This window comes from Microcaecilia unicolor, chromosome 2 (assembly GCF_901765095.1).
Source record: "Microcaecilia unicolor chromosome 2, aMicUni1.1, whole genome shotgun sequence".
Lineage (NCBI taxonomy): Eukaryota > Metazoa > Chordata > Amphibia > Gymnophiona > Siphonopidae > Microcaecilia > Microcaecilia unicolor.
In genome coordinates this window covers 590510215-590531180 of record NC_044032.1, presented here as the reverse complement: position 1 = coordinate 590531180, position 20966 = coordinate 590510215, and positions in this window count along the sequence as shown.

Genomic DNA, 20966 nt, shown 5'->3' with positions numbered 1-20966 from the left:
ATGCTTAGGCAGAAATTCTTTCCACATGGATTTTTTAGATGCCATATATAAAATCCCCCCTTGGCGCCTAACTTTATGCACAAGGATTTACACTAAGTAAACTGTGGTATAAATCCTTGCATCTAAATTAGGTATAGACCCCCCCCCCCCCCTTATTCTAGGAATACCCCTGATCCATCCATGACCCTCCCATGTCCGTGCCTCCTTTTTGGAGCCGTGCAACTAAAAATGCATACACAGATTTCAATTAAGATCAATTAGTACTGATAATGATTATTATCACCCAATTATCAGTGTTAATTAACTATTCGATTAAGTTGCGTGCAAAATTGGGTGTGCACCTAAATTTGTATACACAATTTTTAGCACCATTTATCAAATTTCAGGTAGTGAAGGTGCACTTGTGCTATCTGCAGGTGTATGTACTACATTTGACACTATAGAAATTGTCTGCTCTCTGTGATAAATGGAGGGCAGATGCTGGGCATGTCCCCTGCATCCATCACAGGGGTTTTGCACTTTTGTGGCTTAGCAGCCCAATGCTCCTGGGCAGTATGAATAATGCACCTTGTGAGGTTGATTGCAAGCTGTGTTGTTCATGTTCAACAGGGTTAACTAACCTATGGTATCTCACTCCCAGGGTAAACTAAGGTGAGATAAATGCCTGACTTTTACAGCACCTTAATAACATTTCCCCCCTTAGCCATCTTCACTTTAATTTCACCTCATCAGATTTTCATCTTCTGTTTTCGCAGGGATAGTGCAAGTATAATAGGAGACCTAGGTAATCTTCAGCCTTGTGCCCCCTCCCCTCAATTTTAAGGCCCCTGGGAACTCCTCTGACATGTTAATAAACTAATCAGTAATGATTACCTTATTGCCACACCTCCCAGAACAATATAAAACGAATAACTAGATATCATACCTTTAAATATCCAATTTTGGAATATATATATATAATGAAGGCAATTTCCAAAAGCCATTTTCCCAGGTAATGGGATATTTGGAAATTCCCACTATCCCTATTCAGAAAACTACATACTGGTGGCTCTTTGAGATCCTGAAGCTGTTAGAACTATTGCTTTGCTTTATCTGCAGCTGTTTTTTGCCCCAAGCAACTGTCGAGTTTTGCCTAATGGCTGGCCTGGTCCTGTGTATTCTAAAGAACTATCAAGTGTATCAGTTATTCTTAATAATTCATTTTCAAGTGTCCTATAGAATCTATTGCTTGTAGCTACAGACCATCTTTTTAATGAAATTGTGTTTAGGATATGAAGTAACATAATTTGTATTTAGGCTGACATATTCATGAATGGCATATTGCCTGACACTACTCACTACTACTACTACTACTACTATAAATCATTTCTATACTCACATAACATTAAGAGGAAGGGATGGTTGTTAATATGCTTTTTCTTTTGAGAGGACAGGTCTTCATAGCAACTACATCCTACATTGCTGCTGAGGGTAAAATGGGTCTCAGCTGGTAAAGTCAAATATAACATTGTGCAATTCTACTGGAAATCAATCAAGGGAGCAATCTTGTTTTCTGCAGCTCATGGCCAACTGGAATTCTTTTTCAATAAATTCCAGACTCTTTTCCAATCCGTTTGCCAATCTGCACCTGTTCCCAAGCTTAACTTGATGAACGCACGGTTATTATTAATGAGCCATAATTGGGTCTCATTATACGTGTCTAGATAAAATAATTCATTTTCTGCATGTCTGCTAATTTTGTTAATAAAAAGACTCAGTTTTATTAAACCAGTAAAATCGGTTTTAATAATCTTAGCAAGGCTGTTCATTTTGCAAGGAAATGTCTTATTTTTTTAACCTGCTGCCCTTTATCAGAGTACAATTATGATTTGGCTAATGTATTTATATTTCATATTACTTTTAATATGAAAACTCTTTATGCTTGATGGCATAGTTATTTCAGTCATATAGGGCCAGATTCAGCTCTATCGAGCAGGGACTATCTCTCTCTGTGTCAGGTGTTCAGCGCTGCGTGCATCTGGTAGCGCTATACAAATGTTAATAATAATAATAATAATTTGGCAGTGAACAAATCAGCGCCATTGGAAAATGCAACTCCAAGTATTCTATAAACCATGTCTAAAGTTAAGCATGGTTTACAGAATACACACAGCACCATCCACATGACGAAAATTTAGGCGCAGTCATTTACACCAATGGAAACCTGGTGTAAATGTCCATGCCTAACTTTACGCATGGAATGGGTTATTCTATAACACTGTACATAGGAGGACATCAATTTATTTGCCAGCCCTGTTCACAGCAGTTTATAGTTTATTGCAATTTAGCAATTTACTATACTGCCCTGATGGGCAGAGTGGTTTACATACTACCAATTAAGAAAAGGAAAAGAACTCCATCAATAATAAGAAAGATGGAAACTATCACACAAAAGGAAAGAAAAGTAAAAATAGGGATAAAAGAGGTGAGGGAGGGAAGAGAAGGTAAAGGACTGGTATTGGGGGTGTGTGTGTGTGGGGGGGGGGGGGGGGGTTACCGGTGGATCCTGTCAGTCTGCATCTTCAAAGGCCTGTTTGAATAGCCACATCTTCAGTTCAGGTTTCAAACTATGAAGAGAGGTTACTGTGAAGGAGAAGGGGAAGATTATGCCAAGTGTGTGGTGACAAGAAAAAGAAGGTGCTATGTCTAGTAGATTGAAGTTGAGCAAATTTAGGACATGGGAGGATCAGGTGATGATCATTGATTGACCGGAGATTCCTGGCTGGTGAATATGGAACTGTGAGAGAGGAGAGATCATCAGGAAAGCCAAAACTGAAGGCTCTGAATGTAAGGATAGTCACCTCATAAATGATGTGTTGTTGAACCGGTAGCCAGTGATATTGTTTCAGTAAAGGAATTATATGATCAAAGAAGTGAGCAGAACATAGTAGTTTTATGGCTTTGTTTTGAAGGGTTTGTTGTTTCTTTAAAGATATATGAGGTAAACCAGTGTAAATAATATTGCAATAGTCAAGTCATGAGGTGAAGGAAGACAGGATAAGTGAATGGAATTGATTGCGGTCAAAGAGATGGTGTATTGTCTGCAGTTGGCAAAAGATAAGAAAACTGACCCTAGACAAATGTGAGATTTGAGGTTGGAAGGAAAGGGAAGAATCGAAGAATCTTTGGCAGTGGGGTGTTTAATGTACCAAAAGGCTGAATGGGGGGGGAAAGAGTGACTGGTGTATTTGAAAAACAGCAGGTAATGGTATTGTCAGAATTTAGTACTAACTGTTGATCCTTTAGCCAAGTAGCGACCTTCTCAAGGCTGGTATGAAGGGGACCAATTGAGAGAGAGAGAGGAGAAGTGAGATAGAACAAAGGATATCATCAGCATCAATGTGAACAGATACACCAAAGGATTGAATAAGGATAGCAAGATGACTTATAAACAGATTAAAAGAAGCACAAAAAAAGGAAACACTGGGCCTTCAGGATTGAGAAAAATGTTGTCCTTTATTCTGACAATGACCCGACACGGGTGAAAATGCCTGCATCAGGGGTCTGACATAAAAATACACAAATATGTTAATCAAAAGGTAAACAATATAACATATATATTTTTTTTAAAAAGGCAAAATACCAATCCAAATACACAAACAATTTAAAACACAATCTTCAAATCATACAAAAACAGGACCAAAATAAACATTTCAAACATGAAAACATAAATGTCTTCTTCATAAAGATTCAATAATATAGACATATAAAAATATAGAAGTAAAATTATTTTTTAAAAATTATTAAAAACTATATATATATATATATATATATATATATATATATATATATATATATATATATACATACATGACATGTGTGTGTCAATTACATGTTTGTCAAAAAGTAGCGGATTGCAGAAAGGATGCCAACAATAAACAGTGCAAACTGAGAGGCATTCAAATGGGAGAACCTTACCAGAAAAGTCCTATAGGTCTGCTCAAGGACTAATAAAGTCAAATAGAATAAACACTCAGGATATGTCTCCTAGTATGAAAGAGAGCACAGGGGAAAAGGAATATATTAGCACCTTAATGCATCCAAGAAAATCTTTGAAATAAAATCTATCCTGTTGCATGTGCGTGTATATACAGTCAGATGTTAATCGTCAGTGCAGTAAACGCCTAAACCAGCGACAGAGGTTGCTATTTCAAATGACGAAATACAAACTAAACGCAGCTTCCATGCAGTGTATTAACAGGCAGGAGGGGCTATCAAAGAGGTCCTTTGTTGCTTGAAGCTGCGGGATAACACTCTGCACCCAAACAAAGTATATTTCTGCCGGTTCGTCGTTTCTTCCAAGCGGAAAGGCTAAACTGCATGAACAATATCATAACACAAAACTTAACAAGACCTATCAAACACTTCTAAGATAAACTGGCTGAAGCTCCCGTGTTATGTGCTGTCTTAGAACCAGGAGGACATGGTTATAGACTCGGACAATATCCGGACCAACATACTTAATCTGTTGGGTGATAATGTTTTGAGGTATGTCATCCAGCAAAATAACACGCACAGTAAATATTCACATTAGGGTTCACATTAAAGGTGCAAATAAAGCACCGTCACACTCATAGAAAACGTGTCGCACAGCATCCAAAAATAATCATTTTACATACAAATCTCATACAAAGTTCAGCCACGCTCTTAATAGACGTGTCACACAGAGTCCGAAAATAATCATGATGCCTGCAAATCCCAAACAAAGAGGGGGGGGGGGGATATCAAAACTCACCCGATGTCTGTGAATAGTCTGTGTATGCTGCGATAAACGCCGTTAGTGATAAAACCACCAAAAGTGAGTGCATGCGCATTAGGTGCCTTAAATCCTTTAGATCAGAGACTGACGTCACATATTAGGTCCTAGCAGATCTATGTAAAAGAAGGAACTTTTGTATAAAGAATTCTAACATGCCATAAGGCACAGTGGAAAGGTTCTTTCATTTGGTACTGTCAAAATAATCAGTACACATTGGTAACTGCAAACCCAGCTTTAAATTGAGTGCTATCAGGGCATGTTATAAAAATAAACCCAAGCATAATAATGTTTCATGTGCAGTTAGATGAGGCTGCTGTAACTTGTCATCACGTGTAGAATGATAAGGCATGTCTTTATGAAGAAGACAGTTTTGTTTTTATGTTTGAAATGTTTATTTTGGTCCTCTTTTTGTATGATTTGAAGATTGTGTTTTAAATTGTTTGTGTATTTGGATTGATATTTTGCCTTTTTAAATATATATATATATATTATGTTGTTTACCTTTTGATTAACATATTTGTGTATTTTTATGTCAGACCCCTGATGCAGGTGTTTTCACGCCAAAACACGGCCCGTGTTGGGTCAATGTCAGAATAAAGGACAGCATTTTGTCAATCCTGAAGGCCCAGTGTTTGCTTTTTTTGTGTTTCTGTTTATATTTGTATGCTGTTACCCTCTCTTTTGTTACTATATTATAAATAGATTAAAAAGGAGAGGAGAGAGGGGTTCAATCCTCTCTCCTCTCCTTTTTAACCTATTTATAAGTCATCTTGTTATCCTTATTCAACCCCACAATGCAGGTCCATTTTCTCAGAGATTGCACCAGTAGTGATAACCTGGAAAGAGCAATGTGATAAGAAAGAAATGAACCAAGACAAAACAGAACCTGAGATACCTAAAAATGATAGATGGGAAAGCAGAAGGAATTGGTTGACAAGGTCAAAAGCTGTGGATAGATCTAAAGAGAATGACAAGATAATTCTATGATTCCCAAGTGTGAGTGCAGTTCGTTCAGAAGAGCTGTCATTATTGTTTCTGTTCTAAAATGTTTTCTGAAACCAGATTGGCGAGGGTGAAGGGCCAGAATTTTCTCAGAAAATTAGATGAGTTGATTGAATACTATTTTTTCCAGAACCTTAGACGTGTAACAAAAATTGTACATGGGACAATAGTGGTTAGGAATAGTTGGATCCAAAGAAGGTTTTTTTCAAAATAGGATGGACTATGATTGATTTCCATAGATCCGGGAATTGGCCAGTTGATAAACTGAGGTTTATTAGGGACAGCAGAGTGGATAGTAGACCTAATTCTGATATCTTTATCCAAGGTCTTCTGTTTTGGGGATTTTTCCTGGTGGGAGAAGAGGGTAGTCCCACCCACTAAAGCTTTTCTTCCTAAGGTGGAGGCACCAAGCACCAAGTAAGTAAGAGACTGACAGAGACTGTCTTTGGGAGGCTCCAGTTAGGTCAGGCCCCAAATCCAGGACTGCCCAGTTAGAGTTATATAAAAGTTTGGAAGCACCGTTGGGATTGAAAGATTTTTTGTGAAACTTTTTTTTTCAAAAAACTGTGAACAAGACTGGCATGTTGTGTGAGGAAATGGAGTCTAAAGAAGTGAAAATGGTGAGAAACTGGCGAAAGGGGGAGGGAATGGATCCACACCCAGCCTTCTTACTTACTGGCATGCCTGCCGGCGTGGATTCATCTACTATTGAACAGGGTCTGGAGAGATTTGAAATGTTGAGTCATGTAAAAATCAGAATGAAATTGTTTGATGATATACATGGACATTTACTGTTTTGTTGTTGTTGTGCTATAGCCAAATAGATTCTGTAGCATTGCTCCCTACAATACCTTTAGGGGAAGGTTCATATGCCCCCATAGTGGTAGGAGGGCGGGTTATGCCCCCTCAGACTCCCACTGCTTGGAAAGAAGAGTTAAAAGACTTGTTGAAACATGAAGGGATAACCTTACCAGATGTATCAGGCATTCAGCCCCAGAATAAGAGTGGTAGCTTATTCCCTTGAAGCACTAATTGGTACTTTGGAGAAGGTGTTGGAAAAATGTCTGCAGTCTCACTATGACACCAGGCTGAGAACATTTTCAGGGATTAAGCCTACTCTGCTAGGAAAGGAAACTTTTGACCATTGAATGATGTTAGCCCTTCAAATGGTTCAGAAATGGCATTGAACAGAGGCGCCAGCTCTCGATACAGTATTGTCCTTGACCCTATCTAAGCTGTTACATTCGCTTCAAGACTACCATGCCGAGGCCTAGGGAGAAATTGTTTCAATATGTCACACATTTCGAACAGGTATTGCTCAAAGCTGTAAGGAAGGGCAATGTCCAAGCCCAAAAGGTGGACAAAGCCTGTCTTGATCAGATTCTTAGGGGGCTCCCTACTCTGACATTGTTGTGCTTAAGGTTGGTTTGGCATGTCAAAGAAACAATCCCCCTCATTTACCAGTCTAATGCAGAGAATCAGAAAGGAGGAGGACCAGGAGGTTATTAGAAGTCTGCCAAGACACCATAGATAGGAGGGGCCACTGAATGAGCTTGAGCGGCAACACCTTCAAGACTTTAAGTGTCCCCTGGAATAGCCTCCACCACCCAAAGTGAATAGCACTCCCCTAGAAGAAAAGAAGGTGGAGGGACACAGTGGGTTTACCTCTGTAAAATGAGAGACAGAACTCAGATTATTTGAAGTCCCAATTGACTTCTTTGCAGTATAAGCTTAATGCTATGAAGGGAGGGACTTTTATCAACAGGGAAGAGATCACATGAAAAGAATATAGTCAGCCCAAAAATAATATTGGCCAGATGAATAACCAGAGGAGACAGATGGGTGCCTGTTTCAAGTGTGGAAAGTTGACAGTGTTGTATAGTAACTAAGCAAATGCAACTAGTTACTGTTCTTAAGTAAACATTTTTGGTACTTTTACTTGTAAAGAAGTACAGGATAACATTTGCTACTTTTACTTTTACTGAAGTAATAATTTTGCCAATTTTTACTACTTTTACTCAGTTACATCTGATGCTTGCAATTAAAAATGAAAAGTAAAAGTGGAAGGGAGATGTAAATGATGATTGTTCAGTATACCAAATAAAATCAGCAAAATCGGGAACAGGATTCTGCTATTGAAAACCTTACCACGCAAACAGTAGATCATTACATCTTAAATTTTGCTGTTCAGTGAATACAACCTATAAGAACAGTGGAGTTGCCTCTATTTTTTGAACTGGTTAGTGGCCTCCAGCCAAACAGAACAGTGATGAATTGGGTCACTTTAAAGTGAAGATGAAACCGAAGCTGGTAGCAATTCTTGGTGAGCAGACATATGTCTCTACCACGACAGACTTCACGTCATCCCATGGGAAATTTTACATTGGGATAACTGTCTACTTGATTGATAAGAGTCTTTAGGGAGAAAGTCTGCTTGTCTAGCCTTAAGACTGAAGGGTTCCCACTCATTTGATGTTCTTGTATCAGTTCTCAAAGATATTCAAACAGAGTTTGCTATCAGGTGAAAAATTGTTAGAACAACAACAAACAATAATTCCAACTTTGTGAAAGCCTTCTTTGAAATTGGACAGAATGATAATGAAAATGAAGATAAAGATGAAGACCCAAGTGATGAAATAGACAGCATTACTTCTAATGCAGATGATAATGGCAATAATGATGATAAAGTACTCTTTCTATATGGAAGTCAAGTGTTTCAGATATTCCCTTGATTATAACCTGCAGACACAGTCAGAAGACATCAGTAATATTGCAACCTGGCCTGATTCAAAGAAATTTTGTATCAGACTGAACAATCCACTTTCTGCTAGTGCAGTTGATGAACCTTTTTAGCTGTGCTGGATTCATGACAAGTGAGAGTAATTTTCAAAAATTTAGTTTTACTAAAAGCAAAGTGGATTGAATTGCAGAGCAATAAAGTTGTTGGGTTAAAACATTAATAATAGTTGCATTCATTGTAGTTACGGACACTTTTACTTTTTACTTAAAAAGTATTATATTAGACAATAATGTTGTTTACTTCTACTTAAGTAATTTTTTATGTGTTCTTCACTGTACTCTTTACTTGTACTTAAGTATTAAAATATACATTTATTTTACTTTTACTTAAGTACTTTGGCCTAGTACTTTGGGACACTATCAGAAGGACTGCAGATCCTCAATGGATACCCCAGAGGAGGTTCAGACCTCTCCTGAGTCACAGCACAGTAAGAGACCTCAAAAAAAGGAGTGCCCCAAAGCTATGTGCCAACCATCTCTAATGACATTTGAGTGGAAAAATGCTTCTGTGCCCGGAGGGTTGGTGGGACCCAAGACTGTTATCCTCCAATTGGGAGGTGTGAACACCCAAGCTCTGTTGGATAGTGGGTCTCAAGTCTCTCTGGCGTACTGAAGTTTGTATGGTGCCTTACTGTCACTCATTCCCCTACAGCCACTGGAGGAGTTAGAGCTGAGAGACATTAATAATCACAGTTGCTATAAGAAGTAACCTGCCTTGAATGTTTACTGGTCCTGTTCTTCTGTACAGAGCTTCTTATTCCATATAATATATTATTGCAAAGATGTTAAAGCCTACTGGAGCCTTATTTAGAAGAGAATAGTGACTATCTTCAAATTACCAAAACATTTAGAGCTCACCTATAGAATGATTATTTTACGTTCATCTGATTCTCGTATTTACATTGGAACTAATCATCAAAATTTATTTAATATTATGCTTAATACCGCTTTGCACCTGATCATTTTTAAACTTTCAATTAAATTCCTCGTAATGGTGGAGCCACATTTGCATTATTAGAAAGTATGAAGCTGTGTTGGCTCTTAAACAATACAACCTTCTGTCCTTGAAGACTCGGCCACATTTGGAATCTTATTGCACCAATATTAGTATTATTAATACTTAGACCACTTTGTCATTTGCATTTTTTACTGATTACCATTTATTTAACACCTTTATGTTTGCAGCTTATTAATAATTTTCATTCTTCTTGGTTAAAAAAAAAATCGCAGTTGTCCTTATGAGGGATACATGGAGGGGCATTTTCGATAGAACGTCTAAATCAGAATAGGGACGTTTTACAAAAACATCCAAATTCTGAACAGGAAAGAAGGTCATTTTTGAAAAAAGATAGACATCTATTTTTTTGTGTTCGAAAATGCTATGGACGTCTTGTGATTTGGAGTCCTTTTTTTTTTTTTGGGTCCATTTTAGAACAAAAGACATGCAAATGCAAAACATTCAAAACAGAGGAGGTGTGGCATTGCAGTGGAGTTTATAAAATGCTCCCAGGTACACATCTCACCATTGCTCCCTTACCTTGTCTGCTGAGCCCCCCAAAACCCACTACCCCCAACTGTACACCACTACCATAGCCCTTACAGGTGAAGGGAGCACCAATATGTGGGTACAGTGGGTTTCTGGTGGGTTTTGGAGGGCTCACAGTTTCCTCCACAAGTGTAACAAGTAGGGGGAGGTAGAAGCCTGAATCCACCTGTCTGCAGTGCACTGCATCACTATTAGACTACTACAGGGACCAGCATACTATTCTAATGGACCTGAGTATAACATCTGAGGCTGGCAAGTAATATTTTTAATCACATTTTTATGGGCTGGGAGAGGAATAGCGACCACTGGGGGAGTAGATCCCTGATTCCCTCCAGTGATCTTCTGGTCATTTGGGGCACCTTCTGTGTGGAGTAGAGGAGTAGCCTAGTGGTCAGTGCAGCAGACTTTGATCCTGGACAGCTATTTTTTATAAAAACAGGTCTAGCGCAAAACATCTACTCTTTGTTTTGTTCCATTATTGCTGAGAGACATCCAAGTCTTAGGAACGCCCAAGTCCCACCTTGAACATGCCCCTAACTTGCCCCCTTGAGATTTAGATGTCCTTCTGACAGACTTCAGGGAAAAACATCTAAAAAGAGGTTTTGAAAATACTGATTTGGACGTTTTTGTGAGATAAACATCCAAATGCAGACAAGTCACTTTTTGGATTCTTTTCTCTTTTGAAAATGAGCCTGATGGGTGATTGCTATAAAGTTTCCTCAGTATTTCCCAGATATTGAAAGTCCTAATATTGGTGTGTCCAGACTCACAGCTTGAATCTAGAATTTCTGTGTCGTTGGGCACCAATTCCCACATGTTTGGGAGACAGGTGCAGACATCAGGAACACATGGGGAGTCAGAATTGGTATGCTTTATCATGCTGTTGCGGGCTTACTTCACAGCAGGGAGGTCTAGAGATGAGGGTTTAGACCAGGTGGGTGAAATAAGGCAAAGAAACAAATGCCCTATTGAAATACCCCTGGAGGCATCAGGGAGTTTAGTTAGAAAAAAAATGAACAACGAAATAGTGAAACCCCATATAAACTAAGTGCTATTTTGACTATAAGATATAATATTGAAGAGTCAATTTAATGGGTGAAAGTTTAAATATTGAGAATATTAAAAATTATGGATCAATGACGAATACATGCCCACCATAAAGAAGTGCCTGGCTCATACATATAGCCTGAATGGTGGTGACATGGCTATCTGAAGGATCCAATATCTAGTACCCTTTGAGAATTGTATAAGGAAAATAATAAGGCATGTCTGGAGCTGGGTAGTGAGAAAGATTTACCTATGAGAAACCCCCTTCATTAAACATACTATTGATACCGTTTAAAGTGGATATACATTTCTATGGGCACATTAGCGTTTAATGCACATAAACCATTTACACACGTTAAAAGTGTTAACGTGTCCATAGCGCCGCTTAGTAAACATAGGCATTAGTGCTTTTAAAAGATAAAGCAACAGGTTATACAGCTCCAGAGGAGTGCTAGTGTGGTAGGGTAAAACAAAGGAAAAAAGTTTCAACTTACTTCAGCAGCTTGTTGATTTTAATTAAATTAAAATTAAAGATTATATATATATATATATATATATATATATATATATATATATATATATATATATGTTTTCAATTTTTATGAAAATGATTTATTCTGTATAATTTATATGTTTAATTTGTTTATATTTTTTTGCTAGTTTATGTTTACTCCTGATGCAGCCTATTTGGCAAAACATGGCCACGTCGGAATTTGTTTGAATAAAGACTCTTTTGGACTTCGTAGTGTCTGCTTTGGTGTGACTCTGTTCTATTGTTGCAAGACCCCTACTGCCTCTTTTTTGGTCTGCTGTGAAGTCACTAAAGAATTCTACAGTAACAGCATTTAATTTTTGAAAGGGTGACTATGATAAAATGATGAAAATAGTAAAAAAGAAGCTACAAGGATTGGCTGCAAAGGTTAGGACTTTAAATTGGACATTGTTTAAAAATACCATTGTGGAAGCCCAGAGTAGATGTATTCCATTTATTAACAAAGGTGGAAAGAAGAGCAAACGATAACTAGCATAGTTAAAAGATGAACTGGAAGAGGCCATTAGAGCCAAAAGAACATACTTCAAAGAATGGAAAAAGGATCCAAATGAAGAAAATAAGAAGCAACATAAGAACTGACAAGTTAGATGCAATTCAAGATGCTGGCAGAGTTTAAAAACTCCTGTACTATCAAAATCTAATCCCAACAGTAAACAATGTATTTATTATATGCTAACACGGAGGGAAAAGCCTCAACAGACTCCTACTATTGGCTATACAGCTCGTTAGTTACTGGAGTTCTTGCTGTCATCATAGGCAAAAAACTTCCTGTATACTCTTTTAATCTCAGCTAGTATACTCTAATTTCAGATAATAATCACTTAAGACTGTTGTCGCTTAGTCGGTCCTCTCCACGGCTGTGGCAGTCTTAAGTTAAGTGATTATTATCTGAAATTAAAGTGTCTACTAGCTGAGATTAAAAGAGTATACAGGAGATTTTTTGCCTATGATGACAGCAAGAACTCCAGTAACTAACGAGCTGTATAGCCAATAGTAGGAGTCTGTTGAGGCTTTTTCCTCCGTGTTAGCATATAATAAATACATTGTTTACTGTTGGGATTAGATTTTGATAGTACAGGAGTAAAGAGATTCTTCTAACTGCTCGATTTAAGTTAGTAAGAGTTTAAAATCTGACAGCTTAAAAACAGGTAATTTGAATGGCTGCAGTTTTTAAACCAGGTAGGAGAGTTTAAGGGATGGGTTTAGTGCTGTGTAATGTAGTACTTTACTGGGCACTAAACCCAGATTTATGACACTTTTTTAGGGCTTTTTCCTTCTTGTTATTTTCAGGTTGTGCCTTAATGTTTCCATTAGCATTTGGTACTTGCAGAAAGCTAATGTGGAAGCACTGAACACCTCCTATTTAGGAAGTGCTAACTGCTCCTGCATTAGCCAGTTATTGTGCGCTAATCATAACACGTTAGCTGGGTAACACTTCTATGCTCATGGTCTGCCCATGCCAGGCCCCCTCACAGAAAAACATTCTCAAAAATTAAACAATGGATGGTTTAACACATGAAAAAGAACAAAAATAATGCAAAATGCTTTAATCTGTTAGTGAGTGAACTATGCATTAAGGGTTTGAAACCCTTTAGTATAAAAGGGCCCTCAAGTGTTAAGGCAGCAAAAGCAGTGACATTAGTGCAACAAATTAAACCAGTAGATATTTGGGACTTGTCACCTATCCCTGTTCTATAACAGCATGCCTGAGGCCAATCTTCTTTTTCTCACAGGTATTGTACTTCAACATGACTTGCCAACATCTCCTGGAGGAGTAATGAGGGAGAACAGAGGACAGACAACGGACACATGCATGGCAGTGACTCCACGATGGCTACAGCCTGAGCAACCTTTTGAATGCCTATGATGCCACAACAAAATCAACATAGATTCTACTGCAAAGCACTCTGGGCTTGCCACCCTGCAGCACAACCATGTTACCTGAGTGTGAAGGATGTAAGAGACAGTGTTCTTTGTTTTCATGAAACTGCTGTCTGAGGCCTTCTCAGTCTTGTATCAAAGACATTATTTTCCTCAGCTAGTGTTGATACCCCTGCATTCCTCATCTACTACTACTACTTAACATTTCTAAAGCGCTACTAGGGTTACGCAGCGCTGTACAATTTAACATGGAAGGACAGTTTGTTCCATCTCTCATTACTGCAGAAACTTTACATCTGACTTCCACCAATCATGTCTGATTAGTTAGCTCTGATCCAACCAATCAGAGAAACTGCTTCCAGATCAGGCATTCCCTACACAGAACACCAATAACGAGCAAGTGCTAACTGCAAGCAAAATCTTGGCCTTTTGCCAGTCTGCACTTTTGGCCATTTTCTCTTTTGCCACTTGTTCCCGACACGTTTTGCCCACCACACTGTGGGGTATACATTCTCTGTGCTGCTATTCAAAGCAAGGTTCATACAGCTCAGGTTTTATTGTATAATGAACTGCCTCACTTTCCCTCTTTGTGCCACTGTGGCCTTATGTTGAGGTTCACATATACAGCCCACCATCTGGAGGATTGAGTTGGCTAGAGCCAACACAGGAAGAATAAATCCAGCCAGTTTGGAACAGTTGCTGTTCCCTAGAACAGGATCTTCAATCACTGCCTTATCTGCCACAAAAAAGTGGTATGGCTGTTTATATTATTTTCCTTCTGGCTTGGAAACAGTTAAGAGGACTGAGTCAGGCTATCTGTTATTTTGGGCTTTGGTTCTTTAGGAAGAATGTATTAGTTTATATAGAAGTGGATCATGTTCTTGAGGGTGTTCTAGGAATGCATATGGGGAGGCCTGTCTCTTAGAAATGAATCATGTGTTTGTGCCTAGGGACCCTGAGAAATGTGGAAGGGGGCATGGATTCAGTGATTGCTCATGCATACAAGAGGATGTGTAGTGCAGTGGGGTTCTGCTCTGCAATTTTATGGCTGTGGCAGGAAAATATGGGAAAATGTGCCACCTCCTGCTGCTCGAGGAGCCTGCACCTCAGCTTTACAGGAGCTAAAAAAAAAAAGATAACCATCTAAGTACCCCCCCCCCCCACCAATTCAATTTTGCTCACAAGGACTAATGCCCATGCCATTCTCCATCATTATGGTCCATTAGAGTTGAAGCCTGGACTGCCCCTTCCCAATGTAGCCCATAGTTTCACCTATTTTACATGAGCCACACTGGTTGTCAATTCAGGAAAGGATTTTATTTATGAACAAAAGCAAGCAATGCTTTAAAGTATTATAAAATGTGTCTGCACATTATTTTTCTTCTGTACTCAAAAGATATGTGCCAAATTGTTCATTGAGATCTGAAACACCTGCTTGTTTGACTATTCCAGCTTTACGGAAAATATATTTTGAGAAAACTCACAGGTGTTCCTTTTCAATTGCAGGACCCATTTTATGCAGCCAGCTTCCTGTGTAAACAAGGTCAACCACAGATACATTGCAGTTTAAGAAACTGTTGAACAGCCATCTATCTCTATGTACAGGTGTACGGATCCAGTGCATACTGAGGTATTGCATGGTGGGCAGATTTAAGAATATGAGTCTGAATATGCTGGTGATTAAACTATACATGGGATGGTCTATGGGTTTATGGATTCATGGGATTAAGGTTAATTTGGGCTGATGAGCATATTGTGTAAAGCAATGGATATTGACCTGCTTTAATGTTTTATTGATTTGTTTTATTTTATATTTTATGTATGCTAGTTTGTACTCCACTTAAACCTAAACCTAACTAAAACTAAAGACCTTAACACCAGACACCTTCCTTGATCCATTATTCCTCCAACTGATAACACACTCTCTCTCTCTGTTGTTGACTTGGGATGGCAAGAAGTCAACAGGCAGTGGATTGAGCCATATTATCCTCCTCTGTGGGTGCTTTCAGTTGCACAGGACACCATAGTGCAGTGTGATTCAAAACATAGGTTGTACCCTGGAATGCAGAAGAGAAGGGAGCATCTCTTTTCCTCCCCCCCTCCCACTCCCTTTCTTCCCCTATATCCCTTCTCTCTTGCCACCAAACTCCTTCTCTCCATTGCAGTCTCCTTTCTCTCTCTTCTTCCCATCCCCTCTCTCTTACCCCTATCTCTAATTTTTTTTTCTCTCTCTCTCCTCTCCATCCATTCTTCTCTCACCTCTTGCCCCATATCCAAACTTCTCTTTTTTTCCTCTTCTCTTGGTGGCTGGTCTTCTCACACTCTTTTCTTTCTCTTTCTATCCAGAGATCATGTTCATGAGCTGATATATATGAGAACTATTTTTACCACCAAAATGTACAAAAATAAATTAAACAGACACCCAAGTAAAGTTGGAAAACCGTTTTCCAGACAAATGGATTGTAATCATCTGCCAGCAGGTGGAGATAGAGAACTCTAATGAGTTGTGCCTGATAAGCTCCTGTGCTTAGCAACCAAGCCAGTATTCTCTATTTCCAGCAGGCGGGATAGCAGCTGTGAACTTGGTGACTTCTGTGTGGCCTCCTGTCCTGCTTGCAGGTCCAAGATGAGAATATCTTGTGTCTCAAGTGGACTAGGACCCTCCTTGCTCCCCTGTTACCACTTTCTACCTCTTTATCTCAGTCTTCCGTTCTCTTTTTCTCCTGTCTCTATCTAAAAACAACAAAACAGAAACAGCCACTGTGGTTCTTTATGATAACGCTTGTATTGTGGGAAGATTGTGGGGCTTCAGTGCCTTGGAAGTCACAAGACTGGCTGCTGTCCATAAGTATATTTATTATTCTTTATGTCTGAGCCTATTAAATCTTGTGTGCGCTGCGGAGGTAAGCTCCCGGCTACTGGTTTCTGCACATTTTGCTTTATTTCCTTCAACATGCCGCTTTTGCCTACTTTGGCCATCAGTACTCCTTATCCTGCAGTTCAATCTAGACCCACTTCAATGGCAGTTTTGGCGGGCTCAGCACCAACAGTTCCTGTGCTCTGTGATGCTTTGGCGGCCATTTTGTCAGCGGTTTAAAAGTCTCTGCCCTGCTGTTTTTGATTGAATTTGTTCTTTTATTACATCAGGCCTTTTTATTAAAGTGAGCTCAAGCTGCCTCTCCTTCTTCCCTTCATGTTGCTTTTGAGAAGCACCTAAGAAACAAAAACTTTCCATTTCACAGGATTTGGAGAATGTTCCTCCTCAGGACTCAGAGGAGGTTTTATCTGTGTGTACTGACTGTCCCAGTTCTGCTGATGGCCCTAACTTGGCCATTTCAGAGGCAGATAGGAGTGATTATCTTACTGTGGCTAGGCTGTTTTTGAGAGCGGAGTTGCCTCTGTTGATCACAAAATGTGTGGAGGCTTTAAACATTGCTTCCCCTGCTTGAATAAACATGTCGATAAAGGTGAGCCAGTTGATATAGGGTATCTAGATTTTCAGAAAGCTTTTGAAAAAGCACCTCATGAGAGACTCCTGAGAAAATTAATAAGTCATGGGATAGGAGGCAATGTCCTTTTGTGGATTAAGAATTGGTTATTGGACAGAACACAGAGGGTAGGGTTAAATGGCCATTTTTCTCAATGGAGGAGGGTGAATAATGGAGTGCCACAGGGATCTGCACTGAGACCAGTACTACTTAACATATTTATAAATGATCTGAAAATCGGAACAACGAGTGAGGTGATTACATTTGCAGATGACACAAAACTATTCAAAGTTGTCAAAACACAGGTGGATTGTGAAAAATTGCAGGAAGACCTTAGAAAACTGGAAGACTGGACATCCTAATAGCAGATGAATTTTAATGTAGACAAATGCCAAGTGATGCACATTAGTATGCATAATCCGAATCACAGTTATCTGTTGCTAGGATCCACTTTAGGAGTCAGCACTCAACAAAAGACCTAGTTGGCATTGTACACGGCAGGGGCGTATCACCGGTAGGGGGGTCCAGAGCCGAGGTGAGGAGGCACATTTTAGCCCCCCCCCCACGGCGACCCCCCCAGTGGTGCTGCCGCCGCCCCGCCACCATTGCCATCACCCCCCGCCGCCAGCAAGAACCACCTCCATGGCTCGCCCGACGACTGCCGCCAACCCTCCACCCGCTGTCGCCTACCGTTGCTGGCGGGGGACCCCAACCCCCGCCAGCCGAAGCCGTCTTCATTTATTGTTTCTTCTTTCTGAGTCTGACTCTGACGTCCTGCACATACACAACGTGCAGGATGTCAGACCTTCACGTTGTGTACATGCAGGACGTCAGAGTCAGACTCAGAAAGAAGAATCAAACAACGAAGGAAGACGGCTTCGGCTGGCGGGGGTTAGGGCCCCCCGCCAGCAACAGTAGGTGATGGCAGGTTGGCGGCGGGAAGGGGGGTTGCGAGGGCCGTCGGTAGGGGGGTCCAGGGCCAAATCTATGGGGGCCCTGGCCCCCGTGGCCCCATTACAGATACGCCCCTGGCACACAGCATGCTGAGCTGTACTGCAGTTCTAGTTTTCAGGAGGTACTCCTGCCAGTATGTAACAGAGCTGCCAAGTTACCCATTCCAGGAGGGAGACTTTTTGGCCAGTCCTGGATTTCTGCCAACTTCATCCTGGTGCATTATGGGACCTGCAGCACTGATTTCAATGAATAGAATCATGGACTTCAAATACTACACTGCTTTGGGGTGTAAGTTTAAAATCAGGACTGGCCAAAAATTCTCCCTCCTGGAATGGGTAACTTGGCAGATCTGATGTAAAACACAGTCTAGAGATTTAGGACATTTCGGGCTTCTTTTATAAATCCATGCTAGTGATTCCTGTGTGGCAAATGAGAGGAAGGCCATTCAGTGCGGCTTTGTAAAAGAAGCCCTTAATTTGGTCAGCCATCTTCATCAAATGAATTAAAGGGTGATGATTTTCAGCTCAGGTGCTTCTGAATGTCAATAAATCTGTGGCCTTTGTTTCATCCAAATACATGTCTCAGGTGTCCATGTTAATAAAATTAAATAACAGAATTGTAATTTTAATTCCTCAGAAGCTTAGCTGAGATTAGGTGGCAGAGCCGGTAGGGGGAGGCGGGGCTAGTGCTGGGCAAGACTTCTACGGTTTGTGCCCTGAAAATGGCAGATACAAATCAAGGTAAGGTATACACAAAAAGTAGCACATATGAGTTTATCTTGTTGGCCAGACTGGATGGACCGTGCAGGTCTTTTTCTGCCGTCATCTACTATGTTACTATGTATGTTGTTGCTTAATGCTATAGAATATCTTCAAAATTAATTTTAGGAAACTGGAGTTTTCCTACATTTTAAATAACACTGAAATTTTTATATCAACTATTTTTTTTCTATGTTAAATTCTATAGAGACTTAAACTCTAATAACTATAGTAATAGCCCCTAAGAAATTATGCTTCTCAAGAATGATTGCTCCATGTGCTGAACTGCACTGTTAATAGGCTTTTAAAAAAAAAACTTTAATCCAGTGGTTCCCAAACCTGGTCCTGGAGGCATCCCAGTCAGGTTTTCAGGATATCTACAATGAATATTCATGAGAGAGACTGACATGCAGTGGAGGCAATGCATAGAAATCTCTCTTATGAATATTCATTGTGAATATCCTGAAAACCTGATTGGCTGAGGTGCCAAGTGGACCAGGTTTGAGACCCACCAACTTTAATTTCACTTTATAGAGCAACCAAGTTATCCAGTTCCAGGACAGAGACAAGACTTTATGGCCAATCCTGGTTTTTGAATTTACACCCCAAGTAAAATGAGATTTATAGTCTCTGATTCTACCTGTTGAAATCCATTCTGCAGGTCCCACAATGCATCATTATAGGCTTTATCAGAAAGCCAGGACTGCCCCTCTTGGACCTGGGTAATTTGGCAACTCTGTAAAAATCCAACAGGGAAACTCTCCTCTGACAATTTTTTATTTTTATTTATTTGTTGCATTTGTATCCCACATTTTCCCACCTCTTTGCAGGCTCAATGTGGCTTACAATACATCATGAATAGTGAAAATGCATGAGAAAGTATAAATTTAGTATAACAAGCTCTGCGTTTAGGTCCACAGGAACCAATGCAAACTTTTTGACAATTTGATAACATCACTCGAAACCACAAACCTCTGACGACGCTCCCAAAAGGGCTTGAAAATAAACCCTCACTTATCAGAGGCAGACAATCCCTGCATGAGTTGCAGCTGTTTAAAAACGCCAATTCCCTCTGTGCTTGGAATCGCTACACCCAGCTATCAGCTGCCTCCGGCTTCTGCTTGTAGCAGCGGCAGTGCCTGCTGAGCACAAAATACTGCAAATCTAACCTCTTTGGCTGCTCTAGCCCTAGAGATGAATGCTGTTTCCGCAGTTCCCTCAGCAGCTTGCTATTGCTTGGGCTCTCTTGACAAGCTGTCTCTTACTGCCAGCCTCCTGGTGTACATGCATAGACACAAGAGGAGGGGGGAGGAGGATCAGCTGATCCCTCTCTTTCTGGTGTGAGCTCCCACTGCCCTTATCTGCACTGCACTGCTCATTATCTGGATACACACACAACCTACTGCCCTTACTTTGACAGCTTTACTGCCCGAGCAAAAGGACAGACTGGAAGTAAAATCGTCAAAAAAAACAAAACAAAACCCTGTTCTCTGTTTTTTTAAGCAGTAGCTAATAATTGGAAATGTTTCTGCGTTTCTGATCCTTGCTAATGATATTATGCATCCTGATAGTTCAACGTGCAATACAGTTTCTGCAACCACACAACCCCGTCCTAATGCACAGCAGTAGCCCGCGTTCCTGCTAATTCTGCGGCGGTGCCATGAGGCTGTTGACAGTTTTTTTCCACGGAAGTAGTATGGGTAACTGCAAAGACGCGTCCGAGTCTCAGTTTTTCACCGCTTTCCTCTGATCAGGCTGGCGATCAGATTCAGATCTTTGATTATTATTATTTTTTTTTTTATTATTTGTCATTTATAAGCCACGCAGCTGAGTCCAGGCAAGCACTATCGACGATAGGGAGCGCAGGAGCGGCTGCTGCTGCTACCAGACAAGGATAGGAAGAGCTTTTCGGGGGGGGGGGGGGGGGGAAGCAGCCAGTTTTCCCAATTAGGATCGTGTTCATCAGTTCCACAAGAGGCGAATGGCTGCCTTTTCCCAGCCATGAGCACATTGGGCACACCCGGGTTCTGGTGTGGGGACAGAAATCACCTCCCCATCCACTGTCGATGCAGAAACCTTGCGTGAAGGCGCTCACGCTCACCATCTGCTCGGTGCAGCTCCGTTTCTTTGCAGCTCACTC